Source organism: Palaemon carinicauda, chromosome 7, assembly GCF_036898095.1.
Source record: "Palaemon carinicauda isolate YSFRI2023 chromosome 7, ASM3689809v2, whole genome shotgun sequence".
NCBI lineage: Eukaryota > Metazoa > Arthropoda > Malacostraca > Decapoda > Palaemonidae > Palaemon > Palaemon carinicauda.
Genome location: NC_090731.1, coordinates 166,371,213 through 166,380,965, shown reverse-complemented (window position 1 = coordinate 166,380,965; position 9,753 = coordinate 166,371,213).

The following is a 9,753-nucleotide window of genomic DNA, read 5'->3' as shown; positions in this document are numbered from 1 at the left end:
TCGTACTGGACCTAAAATAATCGTACATGTACGATAATTATCGTAAAAATGGCACCCCTGCCGGGGAGCAACGTCAAAGGGATGAAGTCGGTTTATGCCATTGTTAAGTTTCGCCGGTGTTTTATATATTATATCTAAACTCTTAGCTTTCAGTGAGAATAAATTGTATAAAATTATTTTGAATAGTTCTCCTGTCAATTCTTTAAAAGTTGGTCCCTATTACAAACTGCATATCTTAGTTTGTTTTTATAAATATAAATAATAAACAGTAAAGCAGTGGCAACGAGTTTCTCGCCGGTCGTTACGTCATGAGACGCCTGCGGGACCGAGAACGCCTCGGCTAACCTTTTCATTTGTGTTCGATAGGATTTTTTAAGACTTGGCTTAGTTGTAACATTATAGCATAAGTTTAATTGATTCGAAAAGTAAAACTATTTTATCCTATATGCATTGAAGTTGCACGTGTTCCATTTATATGTTACCGTATTCGAATTAAGAACATATTCATTCAAAGAATTTATGAACATTTTTTGCACCAGATAAAGTTCAAACATTCAAACATGGGCAAGCTAAACTATACTTAACTGTTTCCTCTCCCGACCATTGTTTTGTGTTTTGTGAACAAAGTATTGTTTCTTTATTACGTAAATACAAACTTTCAGAGCTCTCAACATTCTTGGTCCAAGTTATGACTTTCACATAGTAGTTTACATAGAATATAGATAAGAGTTTAGAGGTAGGAAAAAATGTGAATTTGCCCGCGCTAGCTACTTCCTTAGTATATATAAATTGGTAAGATTTTTAATGTTTAAAATCACATCAGCATATCATTGAGTAGATGTGTCTATAAGTAGTATGTACCCACTTTACTGTGCACTTCCTGAATGAGTTGTGAATCTTGTGATCAAAGACCGTCATCTTAGCAAACCTTTCATGGTAGTGATGTTGAGACTGACGTCACTGACCTTGAAAGTTACGATAAGAAATGTCGGTGAATATGATGACAATAATAATGGGTGTTGTTTTGGTATGCGATATCAACGTTATAATGTTAGTTTATATATATATATATATATATATATATATATATATATATATATATATATATATATATATATGTATATATATATATATATATATATATATATATATATATATATATATATATATATATATATATATATATATATATATACCAAAGGCACTTCCCCCAATTTTGGGGGGTAGCCGACATCAACAAGAACAAAACAAAAAAGGGGACCTCTACTCTCCATGTTCCTCCAGCCTAACCAGGGACTCAGCCGAGTTCAGCTGGTACTGCTAGGGTGCCACAGCCCAACCTCCCACATTTCCACCACAGATGAAGCTTCATACTGCTGAGTCCCCTACTGCTGCTACCTCCGCGGTCATCTAAGGCACCGGAGGAAGCAGCAGGGCCTACCGGAACTGCGTCACAATCGCTCGCCATTCATTCCTATTTCTAGCACGCTCTCTTGCCTCTCTCACATCTATCCTCCTATCACCCAGAGCTTTCTTCACACCATCCATCCACCCAAACCTTGGCCTTCCTCTTGTACTTCTCCCATCAACTCTTGCATTCATCACCTTCTTTAGCAGACAGCCATTCTCCATTCTCTCAACATGGCCAAACCACCTCAACACATTCATATCCACTCTAGCCGCTAACTCATTTCTTACACCCGTTCTCACCCTCACCACCTCGTTCCTGACCCTATCTACTCAAGATACACCACCCATACTCCTCAGACACTTCATCTCAAACACATTCAATTTCTGTCTCTCCATCACTTTCATTCCCCACAACTCCGATCCATACATCACAGTTGGTACAATCACTTTCTCATATAGAACTCTCTTTACATTCATGCCCAACCTCTATTTTTTACTACTCCCTTAACTGCCCCCAACACTTTGCAACCTTCATTCACTCTCTGACATACATCTGCTTCCACTCCACCATTTGCTGCAACAACAGACCCCAAGTACTTAAACTGATCCACCTCCTCAAGTAACTCTCCATTCAACATGACATTCAACCTTGCACCACCTTCCCTTCTCGTACATCTCATAACCTTACTCTTACCCACATTAACTCTCAACTTCCTTCTCTCACACACTCTTCCAAATTCTGTCACTAGTCGGTCAAGCTTCTCTTCTGTGTCTGCTACCAGTACCGTATCATCCGCAAACAACAACTGATTTACCTCCCATTCATGATCATTCTCGTCTACCAGTTTTAATCCTCGTCCAAGCACTCGAGCATTCACCTCTCTCACCACTCCATCAACATACAAGTTAAACAACCACGGCGACATCACACATCCCTATCTCAGCCCCACTCTCACCGGAAACCAATCGCTCACTTCATTTCCTATTCTAACACGTGCTTTACTACCTTTGTAGAAACTTTTCACTGCTTGCAACAACCTTCCACCAACTCCATATAACCTCATCACATTCCACATTGCTTCCCTATCAACTCTATCATATGCTTTCTCCAGATCCATAAACGCAACATACACCTCCTTACCTTTTGCTAAATATTTCTCGCATATCTGCCTAGCTGTAAAAATCTGATTCATACAACCCCTACCTCTTCTAAAACCCCCCTGTACTTCCCAGATTGCATTCTCTGTTTTATCCTTAATCCTATTAATCAGTACTCTACCATACACTTTTCCAACTACACTCAACAAACTAATACCTCTTGAATTACAACACTCATGCACATCTCCCTTACCCTTATATAGTGGTACAATACATGCACAGACCCAATCTACTGGTACCATTGACAACACAAAACACACATTAAACAATCTCACCAACCATTCAATTACAGTCACACCCCCTTCCTTCAACATCTCAGCTTTCACACCATCCATACCAGATGCTTTTCTTACTCTCGTTTCATCTAGTGCTCTCCTCACTTCCTCTATTGTAATCTCTCTCTCATTCTCATCTCCCATCACTGGCACCTCAACACCTGCAACAGCAATAATCTCTGCCTCCCTATCATCCTCAACATTCAGCAAACTTTCAAAATATTCCGCCCACCTTTTCCTTGCCTCCTCTCCTTTTAACAACCTTCCATTTCCATCTTTCACTGTCTCTTCAATTCTTGTGCCGGCCTTTCTTACTCTCTTCACTTCTTTCCAAAACTTCTTCTTATTCTCTTCATATGACTGACCCAGTCCCTGACCCCACCTCAGGTCAGCTGCCCTCTTTGCCTCACGTACCTTGCGCTTTACTTCCACCTTTTTCTCTCTATATTTTTCATACTTCTCTATACTATTACTCTGCAGCCATTCTTCAAAAGCCCTCTTTTTCTCTTCCACTTTTACCTTCACTCCTTCATTCCACCATTCACTGCCCTTCCTCATGCTGCCTCCAACAACCTTCTTGCCACATACATCACTTGCAATCCCAACAAAATTTTCTTTTGCTAACTTCCACTCCTCCTCTAAATTACCAGTTTCTCTTACTCTCACCTCGTCATATGCCATTTTCAACCTTTCCTGATATTTACTTTTTACCCCCGGTTTTATTAGCTCTTCAACCCTCACTAGCTCCCTTTTACATCCACCTACTCTATTCCCCCACTCTTTTGCTACAACCAATTTTCCTTCCACCAAAAAATGATCAGACATACCGTTAGCCATACCCCTAAACACGTGCACGTCTTTCAATCTTCCAAACATTCTTTTAGTTATCAACACATAATCCATTAATGCCCTTTCTACTACTCTTCCATTTGCCACTCTTACCCATGTATACTTATTTTTATCTTTCTTCTTAAAAAAGCTAGCACTTATTACCATCTCTTGTTCAACACACATATCTACCAGTCTCTCACCACTCTCATTTTCACCTGGTACGCCATACTTCCCAATGACACCTTCTACCTCTCCAGCACCCACTCTAGCATTTAAGTCACCCATAACAACTACATAATTCCTTCTACCCAGTCCTTCTACACACCTAGTTAATTCATTCCAAAACTCATTCCGCTCTTCTTCACTTTTCTCACTACCTGGCCCATACGCACTGACAAACGCCCAACATTCCCTACCCATCCTAACCCTTACCCACATTAACCTAGATGATATCTCCTTCCATTCCACTACTTTACCTGTCATCCATTCACTCAGCAATAAAGCCACACCTTCTCTCGCTCTTCCCCTTTCAATCCCAGACACTCTACCAGACATTTCACCAAACATCACTTCACCCTTTCCTTTCATCTTTGTCTCACACAAGGCCAATACATGCATCCTTCTACTTCTAAACATACTTCCAATCTCACATCTTTTACTCTCTATCGTACTACATCCACGCACATTCAAACACCCCAAAACTAGAGTGCGGGGAGCAGTCACTCTCCCCCCAGCTCCATCTCTTTGTTGCTGTCTCACAGGATACTTTTACAGGAGAGGGGGTTCCCATCCCCCTCGTCCCGTCCCTTTTAGTCGCCTCTTACGACACGCAGGGATAACGTTGGCGCTATTCTAATTGTTTTATGCCCCCGCGGCCACAGGGGGCATATATGGACAGTGAAAATGGATATGACTATCGTAACGTTCATGATGAAACTGTAAATGATGGAGAAGTTGACAGTGACGAATGAGACCATATAATGGTGTTTATAATAATGAATTAGGGATTGATAGAAAATCGTTACTTCTAATTTTTTACACAAATATACACGTGAAACCCTTAGTTTTACGATGGTCTCTGTCATTATTAGGTGAAATAAAACCTACCATTGTCATTACTTTCGAGGGCTAGTGTCCCTTTCTCAGAAGAAGCCATCACTGCAATGTCTTTGATTATCTAACACGTAAAATGCTTCCTTGTTGCCCAGGATTAGTAATATCGGGTAGACTAAACTGATGCTGGTCAACCAAAGGGAAAAAATCTAAATTACCTTCTCTAGTCTCACCTAAATTTGCGGTTTGTATTCCAACGCAGACTTGTGTTCATATGCAAGCTAAGAGAGAGAGAGAGAGAGAGAGAGAGAGAGAGAGAGAGAGAGAGAGAGAGAGAGAGAGAGAGAGAGAGAGAGAGAGATACCCCCACTGCGTTTACTTATGTAGTTACTTTTAAACAATATTTTACATTTCTAAGGTCCCGCATGAAAGACAGAGGCAAGGGACAGTGGCAGTGCCCTAGAGACTGGCCATAGATAGCCTACATATGACCAAAGCCCAAGACCCTTCACCACCCAAGCTAAGACCAGGGAGAGTCAGACAGTGGCTGCTGATAATATATTGTATATAAATTACACATGCAACGGTCATATTTAATCAGACTTAAAAAAAAGGAAGTGTATAACGGGCTGCTAATGCAGCGAGAGCCTGTATTTTGCACCAAGTAAATAAATCTTAAATGCACACACTGTAATTGCTCAGTGGCTACTCTCCTCTTGGTAAGGGTAGAAGAGACTTTAATTATGGTAAGCAGCTCCTCTGGGAGAAGGACACTCCAAATTCAAACCATTGTTCTATAGCCTTGGGTAGTGCCATAGCCTCTGTACCATGGTGTCACACTGTCCCGGGGTAGAGTTCTTTGGCTTGAGGGTACACTCGAGCACCCTATTCTTGGTTCTCCCTCTTGTTTTAAGTTTTTATAGTTTCTATAGAAAAATATTTATTTTAATTTTGTTGCTGTCCTTAAGATATTTATTTTGACTTGTTTCTTTTCCTCACTGGGCTATTTTCCCTATTGGGGCCCTGGGCTTATTGCATCCTGCTTTTCCAACTAGAATTGTAGCTTAGCAAGTGATAATGATAATAACAGAGATGGAGTGTTAAATTGCAGAGGATTTCTATACAATGCTATGCAATAGTGATATGAAAACTAACTTCATCAATAGAAATAATGAAACACCTGACTTGATAGCAAAAGTAACAGTAAGAGAAGTAAAGAAAGCATCAAGAGACACGAAAAGAGCCAAAGCACAGGGGAAGATGGCATAACAATTAATATAATAAGAGATAGTGGAGATTCATAGTATTAAAACTGGCAAAACTCTACACCAAGTGTTTGCAAGAATACTCTATACTTATAGCTCGGAAAAACTTTATCATTATACTAATTCCCAAAAAGGGAGACAAAAGACCGGAAAAAATACCAACCAATAAGTTTACTCTCCGTGATATATATAATAGTTACAAAGTTCATATTAGGCCAACTAGAAAGACAGATAGATTCCCTTTTACCCCCAGGCTATTGGGAACTTCCCAACCCTTAACCCCCAGGAGTTTTTTTTTTTTTCAAGCACATTTTGCAACACATATTTTTTAAATTGCTCTAACAGCCTTAATTTTCTCCATAGAGAGGCCAGGTTGGTCTCATTCTTTTGGAAAATGCCTGAAGTTTCTCATAGAGTTATCAAAAATATGTAAAAGAAATGTAAATAGCAGTTTTTTGCAAGGACGTACCAGTACGTCCATTGGTGGTAAAAGGGTTAATCAACCAAGAGAGCAGGCAGGGTTTAGAAGTGGGTATTCAACAACTGACCATATTTATGTAATTAACCAACTAATGGAAAAATCAACAACATATGACAGACCACTATGTATGAAATTTATAGTCTATGAGAAAGCTTTTGATTCTGTCAAAACCTCAGTAATAATGGAAGACTTTCAAAAACAAAGAATAGGAGAATTTTATGTTAAAACACTTGAAGACATCTGTACAGGAAGCACAGCAATCCTAAATCTACATAAAGACAGTGAAAAAAATCCGATTGAGAAAGGAGTTAGACAAGGAGACCACACCCATCTCTCCTAAATTATTCACGGCATGTTTAGAAGAAATGTTTAAGAATTATATTGGGAGAATGTAGGAATTAATATCAATGGGGAACATCTTAACAACTTAAGGTTTGCGGATAACATAGTAGTGTTTAGTGAATCATGGGAGGATTTACTAAAGATGATAGAAGATTTTAATAGAGAAAGCAAAAATGTAGGACTGGAAATTAATGAGTAAAACCAAGACAGTGTTCAATGAAAATGCAGAGAGACAGCAAACAAGAGTTATGGATGAGCTTCTAGATATTTTCTTAATGAATATATGTATTTAGGACAGATGGATGAGCTTCTAGATATTTTCTTAATGAATATATGTATTTAGGACAGATGGATGAGCTTCTAGATATTTTCTTAGGGCAGACAGTGTTTCCCTTGGACACGAGGAGACTGAAATTAAAAGAATGATATATAAATCCATATATCTTATATAAATCCATATCCTACTGTTCTGCAACGTCTGGTTTTATTTAATTTTATATTCTATTTAATACTACTCTTAACATTATTTTTGTTATGATCATTAAGCTGATGGCCCTATCTATTTATATTTTATTTGTGTTTCTTCAATTTTGTAGAACAACATACATTCATCGTCCCTATAGTATTTCATCCCTGTATTTTTATCCTCTTGAGACTCCTTGGATTGTTTTTTTCTTTCTGCGCATGATCGTAAAGTTGACATTAAACCGGCCATTACAGTGTAGGTAAGCAAACTGATTCATATTTTATCGTATTTTTACTTTGTATCGTATGAAATTACTGTTTGTCATGAAATCATGGGTTAATAGGTAAAAGTTACATTTGTATATCAAAGCTGTGCTGTTTATTGATTCCCAAAAAATAAAGTTTAATTTAACGATGTTTGTCTTAACAGCAACAAATGAGTCTTAGATATCTTGGTTCTCAATATTTTTTCTTAAATCATTCGTCGTCAGGCTTTCCTGTAATAAAATGAGTGTAAAGTCAGTGGTTTCAACCCGAGAATGATTCCGGATGAAAAAATAGAAATATTCTCTTTGAGGTCATAGGTCATAATTGACTTTAAAATACTCTTAGATAGGAGTTGTGAGTAGTTTCAACTACAGAGCGTCTTTCCAGGGCTACATTAGTGGCGTACCACAATGGGTAATCTGTTAATAGGGGCTAGGGGAATACCAGTGAATACAAGTTTATTACAGACCAGTGCAATATTAGGTAGGATATTCGGGTATTTTAACAATTGTTATAGAACACGATAAAAGCTCTACCAATAAAGTAAAGGTGGAGTCTAGAAAACGGCCGTTTTCGGTGAAAATTATACTTTAATTTCTAGCCAAATGAACCATATTTATTTTCTACTCTTGATAATTGGGGCAAACCACACATTCATGAGTGTTTGTGGTCCCCTTATATAAAGACAATCGTGGGTCACACCAGTAGGTAACCGGGTTTTAAGGGGGTGAGGAAATGTCAAAGGATTGATTTACAGCAATAATAAGGGTCAAAAATGCCATTTAAGCACTAGATAACCATTTGGAAAAATATTTGGATCATATAAGTGGCTGAAAATAGCCCAAACATGATTATTCAACTTTTGAGATTTGGGAGCCCTTGTAGGGTGACGGCCAGATCCCGTAGAAAACGGGAATATTCTGAACTGTGGCCGTCGTTCTAAAAGCTATTTTGGCGGGAGAATCTAACTTAAAAAACCCACCTAACCTATGCTAAAAGCCGTGTCCTTACCCAGGGGGGCTGCGCCCTCCCGGACCCCCCTTACACAACATATTTAAGATCCGTAGACCATTTCCAAACTTTTTTATTCTATACATGATAACAGTCGGAGAGATAATAAGCAAATGAGGACGCTTGGCCGTAGCGCTACAAACTACCCGAGATTTGTAAAAGGATACAGAGCCTAACAAACCCACCTAACCTAGTAGTTCCCAGGTTACAGTATTATTGTAGTGTATTACAGGGCAATGTAACCTAGGGAAAAAAAACTACCATTTCTTATAGAAGAAATTACGCTCTTTAAAATTGACACTCGTTCCCGTTACAAATGAATAGTTTCAGAAATGTGTATATATCTATATCCTACGATAATGGGGGACCCCCAGTGGGAACTCAGGGTTTGGGTGGGGGTTACAGTTTGGCGGCTTGAAGGAAATGATGTAGGGGCTCGAACCTCTTGTGTGGAGAGATCTTTGTATTCTTTCCATGAATCACTGTGGATTACCCTCCCCATCTTTAGATAATGTTGCATTAAGGGCACAAGGGTCTCTGGATTTCTTGGTTGGTCCACCAAAGGGACCACAAAAATTTTTGCACTCCTGCTCCATGCCACCGAACACCCACACATCAGACAAAGTCCTTCTGTTAATATTTCGACCTCCCCAACTTGGATTCATCCACTTCGACGACAAGGCCAGGCCCACCAATAGCTGGCAAGTTCTGGCAGTAATTTTCCGCGACTTCCGAACAATAAGACCTCCAGTTAATCGAAGTTTTTAATATCCAGGCAAGGTTACAGGTGATATTGCCGTGCAAAAAGGACCTTTCAAGGAAATGATTCGCCAACGGCAGTATTCCCAATCCTTGAACGTGAGCCTTTTCCAAGAAAGTTCCATTAAATGCGGTTACAGAAAAACCGCATGCACAACACTTTCCCTTCTTAGCAACCTTGACTGATCGATTAACGATTAAAAGTCTACTGATTAACTTGAGAAATAGACAAATGACTGTTGGTAGGAAGGGCATTGTACGTCGGAAGGGATGACTCCATGATTCTGTAGGAACTCGTATGTTTGTTTATTTTCTTTGTAAAAGAGGTAATGTATCTCCCTCTTCCTCGGGGAACAACCTTTTACATGTTGATGTCGTGAAGAAACTGAAAAGAAAAGGGTGTGGGGATAGATGTTGTAAAAGTACATCGGGGAAC